Here is a 17,989-nt window from a genome sequence, read left to right as displayed (position 1 = left end):
GTAAAATTAGTTACATACCAAGGGTAGTGGAGAAGAGAAAGAATAAAATGCCTATTTAAGTGCCCCTCTTCATTTGTATCAGGATGGAGGATGGGACTGGGAAAGGAGGAAGGGAATTTGGCATCCATACCATGGTGTCATAACAGCAAAGGGGGAAAAGGCCTCGTCAAATGTGGGATAGTCAAGAACAACGTAGAGACAGGACCAAAAAAGAAGAAGCTCAAAACACTCATTTTATCACAGGATTTATCCTGTGCAGAAACAAGATTTAAAATGGAAAAATCCCACAAAAACGGGATCATTTTCACACAACATTGGGGGCACTGAGCATTAATCCAGCATTAACCTGTACATAAAGGGGACAAAATTGACTGCTTTTTATTTTTGGGATTCTCCCAAAAGTAAAATCGGTCAGTTTTGTCCATTTTCTGTGCAGGTTATTTTCACGTTAATGCTCAATGTCCCCAATGTGTCTGAAGACAACCAAGGGCCTGCCTTCCATTTCAACTTTCGTCCCAGGAAGAATCGTAACATGTCCTCCCTCTGAAGCCTGAAAAGTCTGACTTGACTTTTCTATTAGTGTTTTGAGCTTTTCTATGGACCCTCCCCCTCCTTTTTTTTCCTGGGCTGCCCTCCATTTTGCAGGGCCTGGTCCTCAGGGTGACCAGGACCTGTCTTCCTTTTCCAAGGCCTGCCCTCCATCTCAACTTTCTCTCCAGGAAGAATTGCAACATGTCTTCCTTTTGAAGCCTTGAAGTGATACTTCTATGAATGTTTTGAGGGGGTGTTTTTTTCCTGTTGGTCCTCTCCTCCATTTTTTCTTCTCGGCTGCCCTCCATTTTGCAGGGCTTGGTCCTTAGGGGGACCAGGACCTGTCCTCCATTTCAACTTTCTTTCCAGTAAGAACTGCAACATGTCTTCCTTAAAGTCTGAAGTGACACTTCCATGAGTGCTTTGAGCATTTTTCCCTGTGTGTCCTCCTCACCTCCATTTTTTTCTTCAGGGCTGCCCTCCATTTTGCAGGCCTTAGTCCTGGTTGGGGGGGAAGAGACTAGGACCTGCCCTCCATATCAACTTTCCCTCCAGGAAGAATTGCAACATGTCTTCCTTTTGAAGCCTTGAAGTGACACTTCTATTAATGTTTTGAGCTTTTTTTCTGTGGGTCCTCTCCTCCATTTTTTCATCTTAGCTGCCCTCCATTTTGCAAGGCCTGGTCCTCAGGCTGACCAAGACCTGTCCTCCATCTCAAAGACCTTCCCTCCAGGAAGAATTGAAACTATATGTCTTCCTTCTGAAGCCTTGAAGTGACACTTTTATCTGCCTTGAGCTTATTTCCTTTTTTCTTCCTGTGGGTCCTCACCTCCCTCCATTTTTCCTTCTGGGCTGCCCTCCATTTTGCATGGCCTGGTCCTCAGGTTGACCAAGACCTGTCCTCCATCTCAAAGACCTTCCCTCCAGGAAGAATTGAAACTATATGTCTTCCTTCTGAAGCCTTGAAGTGACACTTTTATCTGCCTTGAGCTTATTTCCTTTTTTCTTCCTGTGGGTCCTCACCTCCCTCCATTTTTCCTTCTGGGCTGCCCTCCATTTTGCAAGGCCTGGTCCTGGGTGGGGGGGACCAGGACCTGCCCTCCATCTCAACTTTCCCTCCAGGAAGAATCTCAACATGTCTTCCTTTTGAAGCCTTGAAGTGACACTTCTATTAATGTTTTGAGCTTTTCTCTATGGGTCCTCTCCTCCATTTTTTCATCTTGGCTGCCCTCCATTTTGCAAGGCCTGGTCCTCAGGGTGACCAGGGCCTGTCCTCTTTTTCCAAGACCTGCCCTCCATCTCAACTTTCCCTCCAGGAAAGAACTGCAACATGTCTTCCTTTTGAAGCCTTGAAGTGATACACTTCCATGAGTGCTTTGAGCTTTTTTCCCCCTGTGGGTCCCCCTCTCTCCATTTTTTTTCCTTCTGAGCTGCCCTCCATTTTGCAAAAGGGGGGGCAGAAACCCAAGGAGGGGGCCTGTCCTCCTTTCCCAGGACCTGTCCTCCACTCCAAGTGCTCCCATCATGGCCTGCAGGGTGCAGGCGTTAGCCAAGGCAGGAGGAGGAGCAGCAGCAGCAGCAGCAGCAGCAGCAGCAGCTCTGGGGAAAGAAGAAGAGGAGGAGGAAGAGAAGGAAGAGAAGGAGGAGGAGAAGCGAAGGAGAGGAAGGAGGAGCCAGGCCGGCCTCCTTCCCTTCGCCTCCGGAGCCCATTTCCCCAGCTCTATAGTGACACACCAGGCTCTGCTGCTGCTGCTGCCCAAAGCCAGGAGGATCTTTACAACAGCAGCCCCCTTGCCTCTCTTTTCCTTGGCCACCCTCCTCTTCCTCCTCCTCCTCCTCCTCCTCCTTTGGAGCTGCACCCAGAAGAAGAAGCAAAGCAGGGGAGGAAAAACACTCCAGCTTGGAAAGGCAAAATTATTAAAAATTAAAATAAAAAAGGAAGGAGGGGGGCAGCTTCCTGCTTGCAAAAAATAATAGTAAAAATCCAGGGGGTGGGTGGGAGGGTTGTGGGGGGAGAAGAGAGAGAGAAAAGAAGAAGAAGATCCAGGACTAGCAGCAAAAGCAACCCAAAAAAGGTAGATCATTGCAATCTTTTGGCTGGTTGGGTGGGTGGATTGTTTTATTATTATTATCATTATTATTATTTGGAGAGGTGTCTTTCCTTGTGGAGCCCCCAATATGTCTTCCCCATGTCTCCCCCCCTTCCACCCCCCAATTCTCTTTTTTTTCCAGCTGTCTCTCTGTCCCATGGCAGCTGTTCCTGTCACTGCCAACGTTGCAAATCTGAAGGGGAAATGGGGCAAAAAGGGGGGTGGGGGAAAGGACAGAGAGAGATCCCCCCCATTTCCCCCCAAAGGGATTGGGGGGGTTGTGTAGCCTTTGGAATTTGGTGAAGAGCAATGCCTCCTCCTCCTCCTCCTCCTCCTCCTCTCCCCCTTCCCCCCCTGGTTTAATCTCATCACTTCTCTTTCCCATCCCCCTCTTTTGGCATTAACCTATATATCTATATGTTCTGCCTCCCTCCAGTAATGGAGAGAGTGTGTAAGTGTTTCAAGGAGGGGCTATATATATATATATATATAGGGGAGAGGAGGCTCAGGAGGGTTAAAGACAGCTCTGTAGTTGGAGACACTAACCTTTTTTAAAAAAATAATAACAATGTTGTGTTTTGTGTCTGTGTTTGTGGTTGTTTTTTGGGGCTGGTTTGCTTACTGCGTGTTTGGAGATGGGTGCCAACTTGGTTTTTTTTGCAGGGAAAGGGGATGGGATTTGGAGTGGTTTCTTCCCCCCCCCCCCCTTTCCAAAAAAGAAACAAAATACACAAATTTCCCATAGGGATTAAAAATTGTACTCCTTGCAACTGGCAAGAAGTGTTTGTGTGTGTGTCTTAGTTTGGGATTAATATCTTCCCTCCTTTTGTGTTTTTTGAGCTTGCATGGACTTCCTACTATTTGCAGTGTGGAGTCCCTGCTTCCTTGGATTGCGTTGTTACTTATTTGTGTCTGTGTCCTTTTTATACAAAGCAAACACACAACTCTTTTTTTTCCTCTTTTGCAAAAGCCAGGAAACTATTTTGTTGGGGTTTTTTTTGACATTGGCTTTGAGATGGTGGAGGAGTTTGGCAAAAGGGAGGGAGGGTGTGTTTTTTTGGTTGTTGTTGTTTTTTCCCTTTCCTGTTGGGTGTTGAAAAAAAAAGTGTGTGGGGGGGGGGAGAAAGAAAGATGGGTCAATATTTTCTTTAAAAATAAGGAGGTTTTGGCATGTGGCTGGCAGATCACAAGCCTGGAGGGGGGTTTGAGGGGGACTGCGTAGTCTTCCTTCAACGTTGGCAGCAAGGCCCATTTTTCCGGTTGAGCTGGATTTAACTTTGACTGCGCCAGGCTGCATCTGCACTGCTGAAATAATCCAGTTTTGGCACTATTCACTGCCATGGCTCAATGCTATGCCGTTCTGGGAATGGTAGTGTGTTGTGGGCCCCTCTGGGGCCCACAACACACTACCATTCCCAGAACGGCATAGCACTGAGCCATGGCAGTGAAAAGTAGTGCCAAAACTGGATTACTTCGGCAGTGCAGATGCAGCCCCAGTCTTCCCCCGCAGTCCAGAAAACATGTTGGGAGGGTCTGGGTGTGAGCGATGGGTTCCCCTTCTTGGCTTGATCAACCAAAAGGAGGACAGGAAGGAATGCTTTGGCAAGGGACCCATGCATTAGGGATCCTGGCCTTGGAGGAAGGGGTGTCCAGAGGGCCGACGTTGACAACTCTCCTGCTGCTGTCACTGTGACAGCTGTCCACGGTGGGACACACGCCTAGGCTGGGGGTTTAATCCTGGCTGCTAATGCGGGTGTTTTTTAAAAATATGTATCTATATCTCTTATCGCAAGCCTTGAGATGTCTCTCGATTGATGCTGACCCTAACTTCCTTGTCAAATATTTAATTATTGTTATGTTTTTAGGAAGGGAATGGACTTGCCAGGGCCAGGGGAGAAAGAGGCGCTTGTGGGGCCTGAATTGTTGTCCCTGTTGATGTCCACAGCAGCTCAGCCAGCTTGCAAGTTTTTGCACGCATCTGGCCAGAGGGAGGAACTGGAACAGTGCAAAAGCTGCTGGGCCAAGGAGGTGCTTTGTTTCACTCCACCCCCTTTGGCCCGTCTTAGAAATGTTTTGTTTTTTTCAAAGTGCTTTATTTATTGGTTTCGTGGCCCGTAATATCACACACCATACACGATAAATCCTTCTTAAATACTGACATTATTACAACACGTACTTTTCAAAGCCCCCTCCCTCCTCCCCTTCCAATGTAATTTAGTATCCAGTACCTATAATGTAGGTTTTTCGGGCTATGTGGCCATGTTCTAGAAGAGTTTATTCCTGACGTTTCGCCAGCATCTGTGGCTGGCATCTTCAGAGATGCTGGCATCTTTCTCTGAAGATGCCAGCCACAGATGCTGGTGAAACGTCAGGAATAAACTCTTCTAGAACATGGCCACATAGCCTGAAAAACCCACAAAAAAATATGGATTTTGGCCATGAAAGCCTTCGACTTCACATATCTCATTAATACTTCCCCTAACTTCATTGTATCCCTTTTCAACTTTCACCCCACTATATCCTTTTCAGCTTCATTGTACTGTACCACTTTTCAGCCCCCCCCCCAGCAATGTTGTTTGTAATTTTATTTTATTTTTGTTAGCTTTGCAGAGGAAGCTTACCACCTTCCTTTTGTTGTTGTTGTTGCTTTTTGGTGATGGTAGGGGAAACAACCCCTTTTTTGCTTGCTCTAGCTTGTTGAGATGAGGAGGGAGACTCAGAGGAAGGAAGGGAAGGGGAAGGCCTGGTTTGTGACATAAGGATAGCTGCAGAGACTGCCCCTTGTGTGGGTCAGCAAAAGGTGATAGGGTCAAGCCAGGCTCCTTTCAACCCACTTCCTTTGAAAAGAGGTGGCACAGATCTCTGGTTTTTTTTGGGAGATAAGTTTCTTAACTTGAAAGGTGGCAGGCTGGAGCAGATCAGGGTGGAATTGCCTTGGTTAGGTGAGGAAAAGCAACTTGCCCTCTGTGGATCTGCTGCAGACAGCTGGGAAAGGGAAGGGTATCCTGTTGTCTCCCCCCACACACAAGCCTTCTTTCATCAACCTGTGGCTCCTACCTTGCCCACCCTCCCCCCAGATCTCTCTTTGCCAGTCTTTGACTGTTCTGTCCCCATGCAATATTAATTGTCACTTTACCTGACTCTGGAAAAGGAGCTGACTTTTGCTCTGGATGGGATGGAAAGGAGGTGATGGCAAGGTCACCTTTTACCTTTGGTGGGGCTAAAAGAAAAAGGTGTACCAGGTGACTTTTTAATTTATAGCTGGCAGGCTTTGAAGGAAGTTGCAAGTGTTGGGCAAATGATGGTAGCTGCTTAAAAGGGCAAAGGTTGTGACCTGGACCGAGACCTCTGCCTTGCCCACCCCAAAGCAGCTTGCAGGGAGTGCCTGTGAGCAAGCAGAGGGAGGGCTTAGCCAGGCCAGAAATGCAGCTTGTTTAAAGTAGGAGGTCAAAGCCAGAAATCAAACCTAGAAATTCTTTTCTTATGTTGGGAGAGCAAGAGTTTTGTCAACACTGCAAAGAGCTAAGGCAACCTTGGGGCATAATCATCTGTCATGTGCTGAAAGTGCTTCCCTCTGCCCCCCCCCCCTGCCGCTGCATTACATCCACTGTATTCTTCTTTATGTATCTCTTTAACAGCATTCATGCAAGCCTCCAAAAGGTGCAAAAAAGTTTAAAGAATCACTCTATCTTCGATGTGAAAATGTCCTTGTTTGATTTAAATGCTATGTGTGATGTGAGTTCTTAATGCTCCCCGCCACCCTATTACCAATGTTAAGTAGATTTCAACTTCTGGAAGGCCAAATCTCATGTGCTGTTGCCAAATAGCTTAATTCAGAAACAAGTAGAGTCAGCCAGCACTATGGGAACACTGGTCACTTTTTGGACTTACAGGTCCCAGTAGCCAGCACAGCCATGCTAGTTGGGGGATTCAGCGAGTTGTTTCTTCAAAAGGTTTCTTTTGCTATCTAGACATTAGATTGCACCTAAACATTAGAAACAACTTATTGAGTGTAAGAACTGTTCAAGAGTAGAATAGACTGCCTCAGAGACTGGTAGATTCTCCTCTGAAGGTCTTTAAACTAATATTGGATGGGTATTTTTTGTTCGTTCTTTAATTGTGTATGCCTGCATAGTGGGGGTTGGGTTAGATGTCCCTTGCAGTCTCTTCAAACCCTATACTTGTATCTCTGGTTACCCCCATAGCAGATTAAGAAAAAAAGAGAGGCCTTTTCCAGGAAGACTTAAATTACTAAAAAGGAAGTGTTGTGTTGTACATTTAGAGGCCTTTCTACTGTTGGTCCAGGTCTGTGGAAATGAATTGTGGATATTCAGTTGTGTAGGAAAGGCAGTCTGTGTGGATTCCGCGATAGTGTCCCTTGCACTAGGTTCCTGACTCTAGTAGCCTGTTTCTTTCAGTAGAACATTTTGTGTGGATTACAAAGCGTGTGTAAGGGATACTTGCCAGGGTGGAGAGGCTATAGTCTTGTTTTTCTGCAGCATCTGTGTGTGTGAGAGAGATGTGATAGCTTTGAGAGGTGAATGAACACTTTGCTCTCATGTAGCTGAGCCCGGGTGGTATTTTAGCAGATCTGTTTTGAGGCTCCTAGAGGTGCCAGCGTGGAAATTAATCTGCAGTAGGCAGGATCGTGAAACACATGTGCACTACACAGGCAGCTGAGCTTTTTTTTAGTAGCTTCATAACAACAACAAAACAGGTTTTCCGACTTGTACAGTATATGTTACTACCTGTGTACCCTAGACAAATGTCTACATTTGGTTGAGATGAACTGATGAGCTGGGGTATTGTGGCACCCGACAGTAGTACCGTTGACTGATGCAGAGTACTGAATGCCACGGTGCCCTCTGCATCTCACCTGACTTGACCTTTGTTTCGGATGACCTTTTCCTAGGACCTTTGTTCACTCTACTTTCTGTACTGACTGCAGCCTGGGTGTCTAATGAATAGAACAGATTGCAGGATGATATGTTGGATTCTGGATACACACCCCTCTGGCTTTTCTACTTAAGCATACACTAACAGGGTTATTTTTCTCTGGGTTATTTCCCCCTTTCTCTGAGATGTCCCAGGTCAGTCTCTGATAATGGCCAAAGGTTGCTAGAGTATTTTTTATTAGGAAATATTTTTGTTTTAATATGGCAGCATGTGTTTCCTCTTGTGTAACTGTGTGGTAAGCTTTTGTACTGTGTGCATTGGTGTCTATCTGCACATTGTTCAGGGTAATGTGTAAGGTACCAGTTTGGGTACACAGGTAACAACATTTAGTTGACCACAGGTACTGTGGGCCTGTTGTATCAGGGGCTGGCATCTGTGGAATGGAAGCTAAGCAGGGTCAGCCCTGGTTAGTACTTGGCTGGGAAATCACCAACAAATACCAGAAAGTGTAGGCCAGGGGTAGGCAACCTGCAGCCCGCGGGCCGGATGCGGCCCGGCGAGGCCTTGGGACCGGCCCCAGCCCGGTCCTGCCACTGATTGCCGCCGGGGCCTTTGGCCTCTCGCACGCAGGGGCAAGGGGGGCAATTGTCTATAGAAGCCTCAGAAACATGCATTTATCTTAACATTTTTTAAAAAATCAGCAAGTTTTTTCGCGTGTCCTCCATTTTTTATTTAAAAAGTGCCCTCCATTTGAAAATGTTGCCCTACATTTGTCCCGGTTTATTTATTTATTTAATTTTTAAAAAAATATTTAATTATTTATTTTTTGGCTTCGGCCCCCCAGTTGTCTGAGGGACAGCAACCCGGCCCCCGGCTCAAAAGGGTTGCCTACCCCTGGTGTAGGCTATACTGTATTTCAGTGGAAGGAAATGGCAAAAGCATTTCTGAGTATTCTTTGCCTAAGAAAAAGCTATGAAATTCATGAGGCCACCCTAAGTTGACAGACAACTTGTAAATAGGAGATTGTTGTTTACTGAATTGTTACGTTTATATCCCATTTTACCACTAGTGAGCTCAAGGCGGGATACATGGCTCCTCCTCCTCCAATTTTATCCTTTGGAGTAGATCATGGTGAGAAAATTACTAGCTCAAGGTCACCTGGTGAATTTCATAGCACAGTGGGATCTAGAACCTGTATCTCTCCATTCTTAGTCCAGCTGTCTAACTACTATACCACACCATTTTTCATAGTTTGTATAGTACAGTTTTTCCCAGCTTGCTCAAATCTGGATGTACCAGCATGGTCATCTGGATGGCATCAGGCTGGTGAAGGCTGCTACAAACACATTAAATGAGGAGGGATGTAGACTGGGAGATAGAAACTTGCCTGAGACCACATTGAGAACTTCATGGTCATAGAAAGGTTTGGACCTTGCTTGTGCTCATCTAGATATAGCAAACGCTCTCTTGAGACCCACTATCTGTCTGTAGAAACTGGAGAACTGACTGAACTTTTGCACAGTACAACAGTCTGGATTTCAGTCCTGCGGTGAAGGAGGCCTCTGGGAATGCAGCCATCAGCAATGGCATCATCCACCAGTGCCAAAATCAAGGCCATCCGATCTCCAAGGAGGAGTCCCCTACCCTAGGCAAACATCACTCAGAGCGAGTAACTATTTCACCAGTTCTGACCTAGAGTAAATAAAACCATTCCCTGCAGTGTACTGTTATGTTCTGAAAGATCATCCTGGGAAATAGTGAATTTGTGAGTGATGTGTGGTGTGTGTAATATCCCAGTATTCATTGATTTGCTCAGCCCTGAACTAAAAAGTGGATGTCTTCAAGGGTGTTCATAAAATTGCTGAGCAAGGGAACTATGAATTGTGTTTTTGTAACAACTGTTTTATGAAGTCAAAGGCTTTCATGGCCGGCATCCATAGTTTTTTTGTGAGTTTTTGGGTTATGTGGCCATGTTCTAGAAGAGTTTATTCCTGACGTTTCGCCATGTTTCTTGACTGTGTTTTATTAAGGAGGACTGATGCTTAGAATAGGGGAAAGTGATTAACATCTAAAATTAGAAGTACTAAGATGCATCCCCTCTCCCCATATTCTAGAGGTTGTGGGCATTCAACGGTGAGAAAAATGCACCGCATGTGTGCAAAATCATTTTCCTTCTTGTTATTTTAGGTCCCAGGCTGAGTGTTGATATTTAAATCCTTGATATTTTGTGTTACAGTGAGGTATTTGTCCTCTAGATGTTTTTGGACTTTGTCGCTGACCATTGACTATGGTGGCTAAAACCTATGGGAAATTGTACACCAAAAAATAAAATACAGATACAGATACAAAAAATAAAACCAGAAAGAACAGATGTTTGCCTTCAGCACTAATATTAATGGCATGCATCCAGATAACCATAATTTAGATAATGTAGCTTCTATGACCTTCTAAAGGCTATTGGAGTCTAGCTTCCATTGTCCTCGTTAACTTGGCCTCTGGTCAAGGATAAGGGGAGCTGTAGTATAGCAGCACCTCATGGATCCCAGATTCCCAATACCTGATGTAAAGAACCATTTAAATTCTATCTTTACAGATTGAATCTCCCTTATCCAAAATTCTTGGGATCGGAAATGTTTTGGATTTCAGATACGGTTTTTGTTTTTGTTTTTTGATTTTGTAATATTTTCATCAACATAATGAGATATCTTGGAGATTGGACCCAAGTCCAAATATGAAATTAATTTATGTTTTGTATACACCTTATACACATATCCTGAAGGTCATTTTATGCATTATAGTTTTAATAATTTTGTGCATGAAACAAAGTTTGTATACACTGAACAATAAAAAAGCAAAGTTGTCACTATCTAGCCACCCATATGGACAATTTTTGGATTTCAGAATTCAGAATTCCAGATAATGTATATAGAGGCTGAGTATCCCTTATCTCAGTACATCCTTATAATGGCCCTCTGAAACTGGTTGGTGTTACTTAGATCACTGATAGGATTGTTGTTGTTATTATTAGGATTGTTGTTATTATATTTATTATATCCTCCCTTTCTCCCAGTATAGGGACACAAAATTTGAAACATTACAAATTAAAATGAGGATTAAGATTAGGCTTTAGGCTGAGCAGTTGTGGCTTGCATAAAACAATCAAGTGAGTTTGTGGCAAAAAATGAGATCTCAGAGGATCTCGGTTTAGCCTTGGCAAAGGTGGGGAATTGTAAATCCCGAGTTTTGGTTTGGTTAGATTTTGTGGTTTCTAATCTCATCTGAGACCAGCCCATGGCTTGCAAGTTTGCTGCTACAGTTGTCCTAGTCTTTTGGCTTCCTGTCTGCTCCTAGTCTCCGTCAACCAGCTGAACGCTGTGCACTCTTCGTCACTATTTGCTTTGGGGAAAGTCGCACCGATTCCCTGTAAGGCATGAAGGAAGGGCAAACCCTCTTGGAAAGGAGCCACGGAAGACTTAGTCTGCAAAGAACTTGTTGATCACAGGCAAGCAAGCAAGCAAGCTGCCCCTCCCCGTGGCTGTGGCCTTGCACGTATTCAGGCAGTGTGCAGTACAGTACAGCACAGCACAGGCCACCCCAGCAGGGTCTCAGCAGAGGCCTGGAGCTAAACAGGGATGTGTCTTTTGCTTTGAATCTTGTGTGTTTCTAAAGGGAGGCTTCACCCTTTAGCTCTCTGTCTCTGCCGTTCTCTCTCGCTCTAGCTTTGGAAGTGGGGCATAGTTCACCATGGCTGGCATAAGTAGTTGGAATCTGCGCTTGTGTGTGTGTGTGTTGTGTGTGTGAGAGAGAGAGTGGTGCGTGTGGGCGGAGAGATGTCAGCTGAAATGCACGTGGAGATCCTCTTGCAATGGGTTTTTAATATAAATGGCCAATTCAAAGTCAGGCGAGGAAGAAAACAGGCACAGCTCCGCCGGGGAGTGAGACTATTTGGAAGATGGAAGGCAAGGGCGGAGGAAGGGGAAAGCTTGGTCTGGGCCTGTGTCTGGCTCTGGTTTGAGCTTTACAGATCCACCCGAACACCCTTCTAGAAAGAGACACAGGGGGACACTGCCAATAAAAATGCCCATGGGGAAGGGGTGGGGAACGTTGGCTGGATATTGTCAGGAATTACCCGCATGCTGTTGTTCATTGAACTTGGAGGGCTTGCCCGTGCAAGCCACAAGACTGCTCTATATCATGCAAAGGGTGGGAAAGGTGTGGCCTGCCAGATGTTGTTGGACTGCAGGTTCGCTGGTTCTGATGGGAGTTGGAGTCCAACAACATCTGGAAGACCACGCATTGCCCAGTCCTGTTTTTGTATTGTGGTGACGGGCTCAATTTGTCTTGATGTATGAGACCTGTGAACATTTGTATGGAGTGGCTTTGGTACAGTGATTCCCAGCCTTAGGTCATTCTTTGTTTTAGACTTCAACTCCCAGAAGCCCCAGCCAGCTTGGTTGACAGTCAGGAATTCTGGGAGCTTCAGTTCAAAATGTTGGGAGGACCAAAGTTTGGGAATCACTGCTTTAGTAGGTAGGATTGCCACAGTGAGAACTGGAGAGAGCTTCTGTACTTTTAATGCTTGTGTAGAAAAAGGTATTGCAGCAAGGGTGACAAGCAACACCTGCTGACATTCAATCGTCTATACAGAGATTAAGGGTACAGGAGCCATCGTAAGTTTTCAGCCTGCCAACACTGTGTTGATATATCTGCAGTGGCAACCATTCCTAAACCTAGAAGGAAATCCAAATTGGTGGTGATTGTGGGATAGCACTGATAGTTATCACTATTATTATTATTATTATTATTATTAAGCTTTATTTATAGAGTGCTGTAAATTTACACAACGCTTTACATACAATCAGTTAAAAATAGAATAAAATAAAAAAGCTTGCCAATGGCGTACATTCTATATAAAAATAATTTAACATAATACACATTACTACATATTAACATTAAATAATAAAAATATAGTAGGTCACAAATAAAAAACCTACAATAACAATCAAGTGATAGTTGCGTTCATAATTGGTGTGATTAAGGTTGCATCCACACTGCAGAAATAATCCAGATTGACACCACTTTTAACTGTTGTAGCTCAGTGCTATGGAATTTTGGGAATTGTAGTTTTGTGAGATTTTAGCCTTTTCTGTCAGAGAGCCCTAGTGCTCCAACAAACTACAAATCCCAGATGCCATAACACTGAGCCATGTTAGTTAGAACAGTGTCAAACAGCATTATTTCTGCAGTGCAGATGCAGCCTATATAGCTTTAAACCTTCAAGCCAGGCTGCCTGAAATTGGTGTGTGTGTATGTGTTGCTTCATAGAATCATAGAGTTGGAAGAGACCGCAAGGGCCATCCAGTCCAACCCCCTGCCATGCAGGAAATCTAAATCAAAGCATCCCCGACAGATGGTTCCTCTTGGTTGTCTGAGTTGTGGTTCATCTCTATGGATCTGACTAGAGTTTCTCCCTCTACAGGCTCCTCTTCTATACTTTACTCCTTTTTTGTGGTGCATGGATTTTGCATCCCTAAGGCCTACAAATGCACAAGACTGGCCTGAGATATATGGCTGTCTGAGGTAAAAGATAAGATATCCCCTGCTCCAAACCATGTACATATATTGACCAGACCTGCAGTTAAATCTTACTTCAACTGTGGTGACAGGACACAGTAAACCACCACACCTGATGGCACCAGGCTAGCTCAGGGGACAAATTGCAAGGTATGTACAGCTGTGCTTTTCAATACCTCACTTAGGTTCTTCACCCTTCCACCACATCTACCTCTTGAGACAGCAGCCTCACTCTGCCAGATGGTTGGGATGGTGAGTAGGTAGTCTGCAGGGATGATTGCAGCGGTGAATAATAATCACTCTTAAAGTACATTGCAGAATTTCTTCTCTTTTATTTTAAATTTCCCCAGAAATGTAAATCAGAACAGTCAGGTAAGGAGAACTCTCTTTAAGATTTAGTGTTGGCATGGGAGTACTGCTAGAAACCTGGACGTGTTTGGGGGGAAATTCAGAGAGTGTTCTCAGAAGGTTGTTAAGGGATGAAGGGCTGGCGCTTAATTGTTGAAAACAGAGGTGCCCAGGGTCAGAGCTGCATTGCGAGTTCTGCCAACTGTTTGAAAAGGCAGATTGTTTCCTCCATTGCAAATGTGTTGAATTTATTGTAAATGTATTTGGGACAGGCTGAGGTTGGTCAGTAATGGAAGAGCACTCTTGACATGTTCAGAGATTATCTTTGTAAACTAATATGATATTCCTTTTCTGAGTTGTAAAAAGATTCATCATGCATGTGCAAGAGGAAGGTGCCAGCATGCTGAGGGAACACCAGGGGAGTTTATCACATGGGAGGAATTTCTCTTAATTTAGAATGAAAAGAAAGTGGGGTCAGAATTCATTCACATGAATTCGCTAGTTCAGCGAATTTACGTGAATTCGAATTGCATTCGAACTGACTTTCCATTGCCCGAAAATTGCTTGCCATTGACCGAAATTGCGTATGATAGTCTATCATTCAATAACGTTAAACCCCATGATTGTGTTCAGATTGCCATTGGATTATACTTCCAATTTCCCTTGTCTGATAAACTCCAGGGTTTGCATAAATACAAAACAGTACTTGGGACCTGGGAAAATATTTGGGATCTGGGGAAGCCCTGACCAGTGAGAAACCGAGCATTAACCTCATCAATGCTGAACATACTCAGTGGGTGTATTGACTTACTATTGAGATAAAATTAGAAAATGGAAACAGGGAGAATGGAATGGAATATCTTGAAAGAAGACATGTAAGAAGGTGAATGCTATTTTGGCCTGCATTAATACAGGATAGTTTCCAAGATGAGGGAAGTTATAGTCCCACTGTATTCTGTGCTAGTCAAACCTCATCCCCCAGTTCTTGGGATCTCATTTTAGGAAGGATATAGACAAGTTGGTACAGGTTCAAAGAAGGGCAACTATGGTGATAAGAGGTATGGGGAACAAAACATATGAGGAAATGTTGAAGGAACTGGGCTTTTTTCAGCTTGGTGAAGAGAAGACTGAGGAATTATTTCATTGCACTCTTTAAATACCTCAAGGGCTGTCATAGAGAGGAAAAGCAAGTCTATTAACTGCTGTTACAGAGGGTAGGACCAGATCTAATGGTCTAAAGTTACAGGCGGGTAGATTTTGGTTTAACAGTAGAAGGAACTTCTTGACACTCAGTTGGTGTGGCAATGGGACCAATTGCCTAGAAAGGTGATGGGGTCTCATTTTTTGAATGGCTTTTTAAAAATAGACTGGATAGCTACCTGCTGGGGATGCTTTAGCTGGAGATCTTCACAGAACAGAACTTGAATGGTCCATGAGGGCCCTTCCAATTCTATGATTCTATGTCTCTGTCTGAAATCCTGGACTGGAGTACTGTACTCTGTTGCTTTATTTTATTGCAAGTCCTGTCTGTTATAGGATAATGCAGGTTGAGTGTCCCTTATCTGAAATTCTGTAATATTCCAGAAACCAAAACTTTTTTTCATGGGTGGCTGAGATCGTGACACCTTTGCTTTCTCATGGTTCCATATATATATATATATATGTGTGTGTGTGTGTGTGTGTGTGTGTGTGTGTGTGTTTCATGCGCAAAATTATCAAAGATAATGTATAAAATTAATTTCAGGCTGTGTGTATATGTTTTATATGAAACATAAATGAAATATTGTGTTTAGACTTGGTTTCCATCTCCGAGGTAGCTCATTATGTAAATACAGGTGTTCAGAAATCCAAATAAATAAATAAATATCCAAAATCCAAAACACCTCTGCTTCCAAGCATTTCCGATAAGGGTGACTCAACTTATACTTTCTTTCACTTTCTTTAAAAAGGGATGGGGAGATTTTGGGCTAGGGATCACTCAGTCAGGGGTGAGCTCCAGTTCCTATGCACTGTAGGTAGGGATGCCATATCCCGGCGGCCCCTGGGACAAATCCGCTTTTGGGGACCCCCTCCCGGTCCCGGTCCGGTTTGGCGCCAACCCACCTTCCCCCGCCTCCCTGCGCGGCCGCGCCACCCACCTCCTCCCCCTCCTGTTTCAGGCCTCCTAATTACTTCCCTAACAGGCAAAAGAGCCTGTTGAAAATTCCATGTGTACATCTTCAAGTCCCATAATGGGAAAATAAAAGTGATGCATATGTTTTGAATAAATAATTAAGAACAAAAAGACATGGTGATGAAGTGATGCCAGCTGACAAATAAATGTTTACATTTGCTAAAATACTTTTGACATACACACTCTTAGGCCAATATTTTAATGATATTTTAATAATATTTTAATAATTTTAAGCCTATCTGTTTCTGTTTATCTGCTGGGGGGATGCATTGTAGTTTAATTAAAAGACTGATGGAAAAATTAGGCCCCAAAGGCACTGACTGGCAAAACACTAATGAAGATGTGACAACCTGTAAAGGTGTGGAGATAACATTTCTCTGACTTTCTGGGTATATCGTAACCATGCCTCTTCAAACAGACATAAGAGTAGTGCTAAACTAATATGTACATGTGTATAAACCATGCTCATTAGAAAAGACAATAATGCTAGGAAAGGTGGAAGGAAGTTAAAAGAGAGGAAGATCATATGCCAGTTGGAAAGACTCTACAGTGGTACCCCGGGTTACGAAATTAATTCGTTCCGCCGCCGCTTTCGTAACCCGGAAACTTTCGCTAGCCGAAAAGCCCATAGGCGCTAATAGTGAAAGCCGCGATTCCGTGTGAAATCGCGCCGAAAAGCACCAAATTTTTCTTCGTAACCCGAAATAACCTTCGTAACCCGGAACAATGTTTTTAAATGGATTTTTTTCGTAACCCGGAAATTTTGTAAGGCGGCGCATTCGTATCCCGGGGTACCACTGTATTAGGGAGGTCTTGAGTATGACTTTATAGGACCTGAGCAGAGCAGTGGAAGACTAGGGGTCTTGGAGATGTCTCATCCACAGGGTCTCCATGAGTCGGAGTCGACTGAGAGGCAGTTGACAACAGCAGAATAAACCATGCTGCCTAGCAGATTTTATAGTTGTTGTCCACAAACTGCCAGCCACAGGTGCAGGCAAAACATCAGGAATAAATTCTTCCAGAGTGCAGCCACATAGCCTGGAAAACCCACAGAAAACTGTAGTGATTTTTTATTTGTGTTTTTTTTCTACTTTCACAGGGGTCCTGTGCCCCTAACCCCAGCGAATGTGGTGGGGCCCCCTGTAATTTCTGCTTAACGGTGCAATAATGCCTGTCTACATGATGTGAATACTTTCTTTTGCTGATTTATGCAATTCAACCTACTTTTAAAGTAGTTGGATATTTGTCCATTCTCACTTGTCCACCCTTCCAGTTTGGATCCTATTTACAGAAATGTGGGGTACTTCATCTTTGCAAAACCAGAGACCCAAGGAGCAGCTTTTAGAATTTAGTTAGTAGTTAGTATTTTTAATATATTCAAAAATTGTTCTGGTATACCCAAAAGGGCCTAATTAATAAGTGTGTTGCCTGTGGGATCCTTGCCTTCATCCTCTCTCTCTCTCTCTCTCTGATGTAGGATCTAATTCCCTCTCCTCCTCCCCCCCCCCCCCCCATTTGAATTTCCCCTGCCAGTTGTCGGAAAGCATTAAGCGCAGGGCTGCCACCGCCTCTGTGCCAAATGAAAACCGAATCCTGCTTTCGTTGGTGCCTGCCGGGATGGTAGGGAAAGGGGGAGGAGGTGAATGGGTGGGTGGAGAAGAGCTGACCCTTTTTCTTAGATGCCTTTCCTCTCTCTCCCCTTCTCTGTGGAGCTCTGTGTGTGTATATCAGGAAACAGTAGCTGGTTGTGTTGCTGGGGCTTCAGTGTGAGCTGAATGACCTTCTCTCTGTGACACAAGGGGATGATAGTTGTATTCCTTTATTGGCAGAAGGTTTGGGGGTGTTGCTTAATATCTGAAATGAGGAGGGGGTCAAGCCATCTTGCAAATCAAACAGCTAATGCCCTGAAAGTCCCGTTCTCTTACTGTATCTATTATATTTATCTTAAAAAAATATTTGGGTTATTTATCGGATTTCATCAGTCACATTTCTATGTGCTGAAGTGAAGGTGACATACTGTGACATAATTATAAAACAGACATGCTTAAAACCTCACCAAAGTGGCTTGAAAACTCATTGAACAAAACAGAAGCAGCATTGTTTTGCTTTGTTTTAAAATCACTTATTTTAAGATGTAAAAAAAAGCAAACAAATCTGAACTAGGAAGGCTTTTAGAAACGAGGCAGATGAGATTTGCATATAAGTAGGTTATTGTTTGATGACTTCCGTTTTGTCGTTGTAGTCTCCAAATGTGGTTTGTTAGGCAGTTGTAAACCAGTGAAAAGCTTTGGTTTCTCGTTGTCTTATTGGATCTTATAGTTGGTTTCAGCCATAGCTTGTTGTTATGTCTGAATCCAGGACTGTCATGTTTTACTGG

At 44.0% G+C, this 17,989-nt stretch overlaps 1 protein-coding gene across 1 annotated transcript in view; it reads left to right on the top strand.

Annotated features, from left to right (window-relative positions):
* The first annotated feature begins 2,549 nt into the window (after window positions 1–2,549).
* The window catches only part of LOC149309168 (thyroid hormone receptor alpha), a 158,445-nt gene continuing 143,005 nt past the window's right edge, over window positions 2,550–17,989 (top strand). The window contains exon 1 of the mRNA XM_089531886.1: window positions 2,550–2,606. The gene's annotated coding sequence lies outside the window, so the exon portion shown is untranslated. The remainder of the gene's footprint in view (window positions 2,607–17,989) is intronic.

Source organism: Sceloporus occidentalis, unplaced genomic scaffold (assembly GCF_023333645.1).
Source record: "Sceloporus occidentalis isolate IW3139 unplaced genomic scaffold, rSceOcc1.0.p SCAF_7, whole genome shotgun sequence".
NCBI lineage: Eukaryota > Metazoa > Chordata > Lepidosauria > Squamata > Phrynosomatidae > Sceloporus > Sceloporus occidentalis.
This window is presented reverse-complemented; position numbering and strand designations above follow the sequence as displayed.